At 40.0% G+C, this 10,078-nt stretch overlaps 1 long non-coding RNA gene across 1 annotated transcript in view; it reads right to left on the reverse strand.

Annotated features, from left to right (window-relative positions):
- The window catches only part of LOC143017702 (uncharacterized), a 63,730-nt gene extending 56,702 nt beyond the window's left edge, over window positions 1–7,028 (reverse strand). Inside the window, exons 1-6 of the long non-coding RNA XR_012965691.1 lie at window positions 6,940–7,028; window positions 6,529–6,572; window positions 3,811–3,847; window positions 1,579–1,607; window positions 1,301–1,413; window positions 429–525 (exon numbers count right to left, since the gene is read on the reverse strand). This is a non-coding gene — a long non-coding RNA (uncharacterized LOC143017702). The remainder of the gene's footprint in view (window positions 1–428; window positions 526–1,300; window positions 1,414–1,578; window positions 1,608–3,810; window positions 3,848–6,528; window positions 6,573–6,939) is intronic.
- Between the last annotated feature and the right edge of the window lie 3,050 nt (window positions 7,029–10,078).

Below are 10,078 nucleotides of genomic sequence, written 5' to 3' on the forward strand. Positions count from 1 at the left end.
ATCAAAACACCATTCACATTTAACCACTCCAATACATCACATAATCCACACCTCCACTCAAAGGATAAATTTTCTGCAGAACCTACAATGCAATACAAACAGCTTTCAAGCATCCTATCAATATATCAATCCAGTCTTCACCTAAATTCTAAGCAATCCATCAAGACATTAAGCCACATCAAGTGCAACATGGAAGGCAAAATCACGACCCTGGTGCATCCCCACATCCATCCGAGACCATTCAATCTGTCCATTACTAATCCTCACATTCACTAGTTATTAATCCTCAATTCTGTACAAAATCAATACCAATACATTGTCCATTCCTTTCATTGCTTCCACCGACATTTCTCCATGCAGTTCTCAAGTTTGCTTCCAACTACCACAGACCAACTCTCTTACAGCATTCCACTTTCACACAAACTTACCTTTTGGCCATGGTTGTCCAAGATGAGCAAAATGGAAACAAATCCACTTCACTTTGATCTCCAAGCCAAAAATATAAATGCAGAGACTGTTCTATCTCTGAAATTAAGAAAATGGTAATGCTAAAAAAAAAAAACTTTCTATAAATTACCAATCTTCAATGATCAAAATCTCAGATACCAATATTATTCCACACTTTTTTCAGAACAGGTCTGTGGTAAAAATCATTATTACAAAAACTTGCCTTAACTTTTACACACACCCTTTCCTATTCCCCCCCCCCCAATTGCTAACTATTCTCCCTAGTAAACATCCAATTGCACGCCTTACCACCAACAAGTCAACACATTTCCCATTTTCTTTGTGCAGGGGAACTACATCCATTACTCCACACTTCTCTACCCTAAGTACAAGTCCTCACCACCCATTACACAGCTACACCCTTCCTCAGACACCTAACTGACAACTTCGCAGCTATCAATGCTTTTTCTCCTCTCCCACCTTCTACAGTGCTACCCTCCTTTCCTACCAACTACTGCCACTAAACCACCTTATCCCCTTCTACATCTAAGAACCCCACAATACTCTATCCATCTCTCTTCACCGTCATACCTGTCCAACAGCATCCTTTACCTTCTCTCAACCCAACTTAGCCCTGTTCATTCTTCCCTCCTTTCCAAAAACAATTCAAATTCCTCACCAATCGCCCACCCTACTTCATTCTCAGCCTCCCTGTCCTCTAGTTTCACTTTCCTCATCTGTACATCTTGTATGTTATCTTAGTTCTACTCTGCCATCAAACTTATTTAATCCCACCAACTGCTCCCTCCCACTTTCAACCCATCTTAGTGTACTGTACTATCTTGAAACGTACCTATTCTTCGTCTAGCTTCTCTTATCCTTCACAACTTCCCATATTTCTCTTGTGGTTTGTCTGGTATTTTTCCCTTAGTTGCTCACCAGCACTCTTTTGTTTCTCCAAGCAACCTGAAACAAACCAATGACAAATTGAGGCCACAGTACTAATACCTCACATAAAACATTATGTAATCTTGTCAGAATCCTTTTGACTTACTCTCAGTGAAATCAAGGATTTCAATTATCATCATTATTAGAGATGCAATAAAATTAATCCACAGCACAAGTACAAACCTTATTGCAGACTGAAGATTCACCACATTCTGAAAGGAAAAAATATGCTAGTGAAATTTGAGTGCAACTTTGGTATAAAAAGCAAATGGCCTAGTATTGCAACCTACACACATCATGTAACTATTACAATTTAGGATTTGTTCAGTGGTATCAATAGGTGTGGGGTCAACAATGGCCTACAAGGACCTAAGAGTCACTTCCCTGCTATCTTCAACTTCTTCAGACTTGTCCCAAGATCTCATCAATTTGCTCTGCATTTCTTCTACCTTTGAATGCAAGAGCTGACAGGTATCAAGAGGCCTCCTCCAATTAGCGACTAATGTAACACGCTTCTCTCTAGTAATCAATGGAGGTACCAAGGACCCACTGCCAGCTGCTTTGGGACTGCACAACCAACAAATTGTGGGATAATGAACTGAACGGCTTTGGGAGATCTGGAAGATTTATGAAACTCTTTATTTACTCATGAGCTATTATGTGAGGAGGGGAAAGGGTGGTGGATGAAAGCGGGTACGCGCCTTTGATTTGGCTACCTCCCTTATGTGGGGGGAAAAAATATTGGCAGCGAGATTTCTATTCCATGCCTCAAGACTATTTCAAGTAAAGTTAATGGATTCTAGTATACTTGTATTGTGTAAACTACAGATTGCTTCCCATTCTCATCACTCCAAACCTGCAGATTTCATTCTGTTAAAACTTTTACACATCCACTTCCACAATCTTACTAAATGCTAAACTTGGACTATATGCTTGGCATCATATGGTCAGACATATGCTTGTCAATACTCTCCTTATTTAAGATCCAATTGGCTCAATATTCCACAACCTTCACATATGCATAACTTGCACCAAAGGTACTTTCCCTCTTTAGAATTAGGGGCGATGGGTTAAGCACCATTTACCAATGCTTATAGATAAAGTTATCCTGCTCCCATCACTACTTGGGTTTAAGACAATGCATCAAAAGGGCAACTCCACAGCAAAACCCTCCTCACCCACTTTATTCTTGCTGGCCAGTTCCCTGTGGAACTCGACACTCCTAGCATCTCCCAACTACAACCATTCTTACAACCTTATCTTACATCAACTAGTACATGATGATGCTGACGTTAGCATAACAAGGTGCAAGTATACAAGGATGCAAGCATCCTCTTTATATTTGTAGTTGTATCTGAGGGACCCCCATATTCCGTGAACCAGCTTGATCGCATTTTCTGGGGTTATCAACATACAGGGTAAAAGAATGACTTATTACATCTTGTGGATGGAGGGCCATTCTTGTCCCCAGATCACAAGCAATGCAGCAAGACCATCATTTCATCCATCAATGTCTCAATCTCTGATCATGGCACATTTGATTTTGGTCGTCTAGAGTAGTGTTTCTCAACCAGGGTTCCCCAGAACCCTAAGGGTTCCGCAAGAACAAGCGAGATAAGCTAATGCACTTTTGATTTTTTTTATTTAATTTCATATACGTAATGCAAAGGGGGCTTTGGGGAAGAGGGGAATGTCTGTTGAGGAAGGACGGGAGAGGACAGAAGACGGGTGAATGGAGAATGGTTGTATATGGATGATGTTGTGATGCATGAGGTGGATTGGGCGGGGGAATGGGGGGGTGAGGTAGTATGTGTGAGCAAAATTTGACGCAGCCCGAAGGGATTTCTCCCTGTCTTCTTCTTTTATGCATGGGGGACGGAGAGGGGGGGTTGCTGATTTAATGAAGCGGGCTTGCTGTGGATGTGCTGTGTCTTGCGATACTGCTTCTGACCCAGGGCAGTGGACAAGGTGCAGGGATGACCCATCATCCAGGAGGTGTTAAGATAAAAGGGAGGGTGGAGGGGTGTGGAGTGTATTCAGGGATGGAATGGGTGGGAATGATTTTATGCCTTTTCCTTTTTGGCTACTTCCCTTGTAAGGGGGAAAAAGCCTTGGTATATGTATGCATATACATAATATAATTAAACATGCACGACATATTCTTGGTTATTGTAATAATGTAATACAGACATCACCCTATCTAACCTATTATCACAATGACAATAAAATTAGAAAGATATACTTCTTTTTTTGGGGGGGGGGGCACAAGGGTTCCTTGAGACATAATTTATTTTAAAGGTTACGCAAGGGTAAAAAGGTTGAGAAACACTGGTCTAGAGTATACTACTCTTCCATGCCAAGAGACCAATATTCAGTGCATCTACATTTAGTATAAACACTATGGGTTATGCTTACCTTGATGACATGTAGGAGTCCCAGGTTCTATTCAGACCTGAATTGAATTGAATTGAATTGAATTTTATTCGGATACAATCATACATACAATAAGTACAATACATACAAGACTCAATATTATACACAGTATATATAATTGTACATCCGAGGATGGCACAGAAAGTCAAAAGACTTATTTCCACTGTGGTCCTCATATTACAATTAGGAAAGGATTATCATAGAAAAGCTAGGTTATACGAAGTGTAAATTAGGATTATAAGAAGTGTAAATTAAACATATAAACTATTTTCTTCAGAGAGAACAGTGTCTAAAAGATAACATTTAACTGATTTTTTAAAACTACTTTTAGATACAATTGATTGAATGTTGGTCGGTAAAGAGTTCCAAGCAATAGCACCAGTGTATTTGAAAGTACTTTTCCCTAACGAACTATTGAACCTAGGTACAATGACAGATGACCTACTAGAACGAGTTCTCAGGGAACGAGCATTTCTGACAAGTGTAAACGTATCTGACAAATAACTGGGACAAGAGTCGTTCACAATTTGGTGAACATGATTAAGCTTTAACTGAGCAACACGTTTCTCAACAGGTAACCAATTTAACAGTTTAAAATGCGTATAATCTAGATGAGTACGTGGATGAATTTTCAAAACGGTCCTGATTAGTTTGTTTTGACATATTTGAAGATTACTCTTAGATTTTTTAGATAGGTTGCTATACCAGGAAGAACAAGCATAGTCAATATGACACTGAACCAGGGCTGAAGCTAGTAACTTCATTGTCTCTACATCTAGGTATTTTTGTATTCTTGCCAAAAATTTTGTTCTGGAGCTGACCCTTTTAATTATTTTTTGTGCCATAACTTCTCCCGACACATTTTGATCAATTTCTGTTCCAAGATATTTGACAACAGACCTAGGTTGAATACTAGTATCATTACATTGGATATTGAAGTTGGGAGCATTTTTGAGTTTTTGATTGGAGCCAAAGAGAATGGATTCTGTTTTACCTAGATGTAGAGACAATTTGTTATCCAACAACCACTTGCTGACATTCAATAACTCTTCACTGAGTAACGTCTCAATCCTATTTACATCTTTGCCAGAAACTAGTAAGGCTGAATCATCGGCATACAACAGCAGTTTACAGTTCACAGCAGCTTTCATGTCATTCACATACAAAAGAAACAACAGCGGACCTAAAATGCTACCCTGTGGGACACCACATATTATTTTTGCTGCTTTTGATGTTGAACCATTTACATTCACAATCTGTTCTCGACCTGTTAGATAAGACCTCATCCAATTAACAACATCTGATTTGAAGCCTAACGCTTGTAGTTTGAATAATAGAATATCATGATTTACAGTATCAAAGGCTTTCTGGAGATCTAGCATAACCATTCCACAGTAATTACCTCTGTCAATTTCACCTTTGATGTAATCAGTCAAATTGATCAAACATGCATCAGTAGAATATGATTTTCAAAAGCCTAATTGTAAATCATAGAACAAGTTATTGCTTTGAATGTATTCATAAACCTGGTTATAAACAACTCTTTCCAAGACCTTCGATATAATACCGAGCACTGAGACTGGCCTATAGTTACCGGAATCTGTTTTGTTACCCTTCTTGTACAAAGGAGTAACTTTTGCTAATTCAAAATCTTTGGGAACTTTGCCCTGTTGAATCGAAGTATTGATTATGTGAGTGATACAGGGAGTAATCTGCTCAGCTGAGTCATTCACAAATCTGGCTGGAATATTATCTAGTCCGGTAGCCTTAGACCTGTTAACAGTCTTCAACATTTTATACACATCTATATTAGCAACCATAGACAGAGCAAAGGTGTCATAGGATACACCCTGATTCCAATAATAATTATTAATGTGTTCTTGGCAAAGATTTCAAATGTCAAATTTCCTACACATTTGCAAACAAAATTTAATCTAACACTTAACTCAGGTTAAAAATTTAGCATCATGTTATCAGACATATGCTTGTCAATATTCTCATCATATAAAATTTGGATCCAGCATTTTCTAGCTGAACCATTTGAGACACTACCTTATGACCCATGTGCATGTGATGTGTATGGCAGGCTTGTGTATGTAAAAGCCTTTCTCAATCTGGAGAGAAGAGAATGTAAGCACAAGAGCAAGGAGAGAAGAAATGTCTGGGGAGAAAAAAAAAAGCAGGACATAGCCTATCAAAAAGTTTCTGCACAAAAAGGAAGTAAAAATTAATATGCATCTCCTTAAGTGGGGGAATGGGTGATGAAGGGAGAACACATACATACCAACAGCTTTTTCCTCCTTACAAGGGAGGTAGCCAAAAACAAAGGCACAAAATCCACTCCCACCATGTTTGACAAGAATTATGTAAGAAAAAAAATTAACAATAGACTGAATAATTTGAAAACTTGCAATGCCACTACCATAGCTATTGCCTCATGCATCATTGTAAAACCCACTTCAGGTGGTATTTGTCCTCATTCCCAGACTTCTGTGGAATAAAATTTGCATTTCTATCCCTATTGCATTGGTGTGAAATGGTTTCTATGCCATCACAGCTAGAAGAGGAGGGGAGAGATGGCTGACAAAATGCAAGAAATACTGATGTTACAACTGACCTTGGGCCTAGGCAATAGCTTTGTAATGCAGATCAAAACTCACCTGCCACTAATAAAAGATTGTGACTATTAACCTTACATACCTCATTGTTGCAGCAACAGCAATGAGTGCATCAATCATTCCCATCTGCAAATGAAAAAGTTGAAATAAATTGCAAGCTTTAAACAAGAAATTAATTACAACGGTCAATTCATAGTTTCACCCAACCAACGAATTTGATATGTGGCTTGTGTTTTACACGATCTCCAAACAACTAAGAACTGCAAATTTACACAACCTGGTTTCCAAAAATCAACAAAACGTCCTTTACAAAATAGAGCATAGAATAACAGGATGAAAGGTGGTGGTGAGGGGCATTACGATTATTAATAGTTTTCATGTGGTGGAAATACTGATGGGCTAGTCCATACAAAAAATGACTGACCCAACTACTCCACAACTAATTACTAGTTTGTCAATGTCAACTTTGTTCATAACCATCTATCAAACTAACCCATCTATGATGCACAAGTCCAGAGTTCATAGCCACAGGTGACCACTTGTACCGTCGAATTGTGGAATTCGTCTGCTATTGTGGAAAACAAAAGCAACTGATGACGCTGTGTCGACAATTCGTAGAATATGTAGAATAAATGTAGAATTTTATTCTTCTGTTTTCTAATGAATTTAATGAAAATTAATTTATAATAAATATTAATATAGACTATTAAAGGCATTATTACTATTGATATGTATATAGACAATGAAAACGTAGAGGTAATTGAGTTCTTTACTATGCGCATCAGTTCGAAGTGAACGGAATCTAATATTTCTATATATATTTTGTCCGTCTGCGATATTGGCTGCTTGTTATTGTGGCAAAGAAGCATGCAGTTGATACTTTAGGGTCTATATGGGGCGCCCCTACGGACCAGAGACACACATAATTTTGTCTATGATAGAGGAAACTCTGTTCATAGAGAAATGATGACACTTTTATACTACGACTGTCCCTCCGTTATGCTGTCCCCCAACCCCTTGTTGCTATCCTGTACCATTTCTCTGAGTATTCTTTTTCTGTGACGGGGGAATTCCCTGTGGTGGGGGAAAAGAATACTGCCACCAAGTATTCCCACTTGGATCGTAAGAGGCGAGAAGAAAGGGACGGGGATTGGGACTAGGCATCCTTCTCCTTGTAGCCCCACAGGGGATATTCCTAAACAAAAAAGAGAAGGCATAAGAGGGTCTGGAAGTTCTCGGACCAGCACCCTAAGGTTTGGGCCTTTTAATGTGCGTGGATGTGGTACAGATGAGAGTAAAAGGGAAGAGATAGGTAGTATGTTTGTGAGAAGAAAGATGGATGTGTTGGCTTTGAGTGAAACTAAGTTGAAAGGGAAGGGCGAGTGTAAGTTTGGGAGTGTAAGTGGGAGGTTATCAGGAGTGAAGAGAGGGCAAGGGAGGGAAGGGGTGGTTATTCTAGTAAGTGAAGAGATAGGTAAACAGGTAGTGGAGTGGAAGGAGGTTTCCTCAAGGATAATGTGGTTGAAAATGAAACTGGGGAAGGAGATGGGGGTCCTTGTAAGTGCATATGGGCGTGGCAGTGAGAAGAGTGTAGAAGAAACGGAGGCCTTTTGGATATATCTAAATGAGTGCATAGAGGATTTAGAAAGAAATGTCAATGTAATAGTACTGGGAGACCTTAATGCTAGGGTAGGAAATTATCCAATCGATGGAGTGGTTGGGAAATGTGGAGTTCCAGGAAAGAGTCGTAGTGGAGAGTTGATGGTGGAAATGTGTCAAGAAAGAGAGTTGATGATAGCAAATACAGTGTTTCGGAAGAAAGTCAAGCATAAGTACACATGGGAGAGGGTGGTGGAGGGAAGGATGGTAGACAGAGCGCTAATGGATTATGTAGTGGTAAATAGGATTATGATAGGAAGAGTTAAGGATGTACATGTGCTAAGGGGAGAGGGTGGGGGAATATCAGATCATTTTTTGGTGGAAGGTAAGTTGAGAGTGGAGGATAGATGGAGAAAGAGGAAAGGGACAAAAGGTAGGGAGATTCTTAGAGTGAACTCTTTGAATGGAAAGGAAAAGGAGGAGTACGGAAAGAAGCTGAAGGGGGAGTGGGAGGGAGTAAAGGATAGAGTAGAGCTGGGTGTGGAGGAGGAATGGGGATGGTTCAAGGAGGGAGTCATAAAGTGTGCAAGGATGGTGTGTGGAACAAGAAGGACAGGAGGAAATAGAAGAAAGGGTAGTGAATGGTGGGATGAGGAAACAAAGAAGGTTGTAGAAGAGAAGAAGCGAGCTTACACAGATTGGTTACAAAATAGGACGAGGGAGACATATGAGACGTACAAAGAAAAGAAAAGAGAAGTAAAGCAAAAGGTAAAGGAGGCAAAGAGGAGAGCAGATGTGAAATGGGGTAAGAGTATGACAGAAAATTTTGAAAGTAATAAAAAGATGTTTTGGAAAGAAATGAAGAGAGGAAGAGGAGGCGAATCAAGTAGAGAAGAAAAGGTAAAAGGTGCAGATGGAGAGATGATAATGGAAGAGAAGACAGTAAGGGGAAGATGGGCAGAATATTTTAGGAAGTTGTTAAATGTGAAGGAGGATGGGGAAGGAAAGATAGCTGCAGTGGGAAATGCGAAGAAAATGAGAGTGATGAGTGAGGAGAATGGAGGAGAAATAAGGAAGGATGAGGTGAAGGCAGTTGTTAAAATGATGAAAGCAGGTAAGGCACCTGGTCTGGATGGATGCCATGCAGATTGTCTGAAAAAGGGAGGTACAGTGATGGTGGACTGGTTGGTGAGGTTATTTAATGTTTGCTGGAGAGAGGGTAGAGCCGGAGGACTGGAGGAGTGCCTGTATAGTTCCACTTTACAAGGGAAAAGGGGACAAGTGTGAATGTAGTAGTTTCAGAGGGATTAGCTTGTTAAGTGTAGTTGGGAAGGCTTATGGGAGGATCTTGATTGAGAGGATTAGGAGAGGAACAGAAGGAGTAATTGGTGAGGAACAGTGTGGATTTAGGACAGGTAGAGGTTGTGTAGATCAGATCTTTGTGGTAAGACAGATATGTGAGAAAGCTATAGGAAAGGGGATGGATGTTTTTTTGGCTTTTATGGATCTGGAAAAAGCTTATGATAGGGTAGACAGAAAGGCACTGTGGGAGGTTATGCAGATATACGGGATAGGAGGAAAGCTTCTGGAAGCTGTCAAGAGTTTTTATGAGAGTAGTAGAGCTTGTGTCAGGATTAGAAATGGAGAGAGTGAGTGGTTCGAGGTAAAGGTGGGACTGTTCAACTTATACATGGATGGGGTAGTGCGAGAGGTAAATGCAAGGGTAGTGGGCAAGGGATTGGAGATGGTTAAAGAAAATGGAGAAAAGTGGGAGGTGAGCCAGCTGTTGTTTGCGGACGACACTGCGCTTGTGGCAGGATCGGAGGAGGGATTGAGGAAGTTGGTGGCAGAGTTTGGGAGAGTATGTGATAGAAGAAAGTTAAGATAAATGTGGGTAAAAGTAAGGTGATGAGATGTACAAGGGGTGAAAGTGGCAGTAGACTGGAAGTGAACATTAAGGGAGAGCGACTGGAGGAAGTGGATAGTTTTAGATACCTGGGTGCAAATGTGGCATGAAAAGGTGGAGTGAAGGT

Source organism: Oratosquilla oratoria, chromosome 33, assembly GCF_046742065.1.
Source record: "Oratosquilla oratoria isolate Oo_2021 chromosome 33, ASM4674206v1, whole genome shotgun sequence".
NCBI classification, from domain to species: Eukaryota; Metazoa; Arthropoda; class Malacostraca; order Stomatopoda; family Squillidae; genus Oratosquilla; species Oratosquilla oratoria.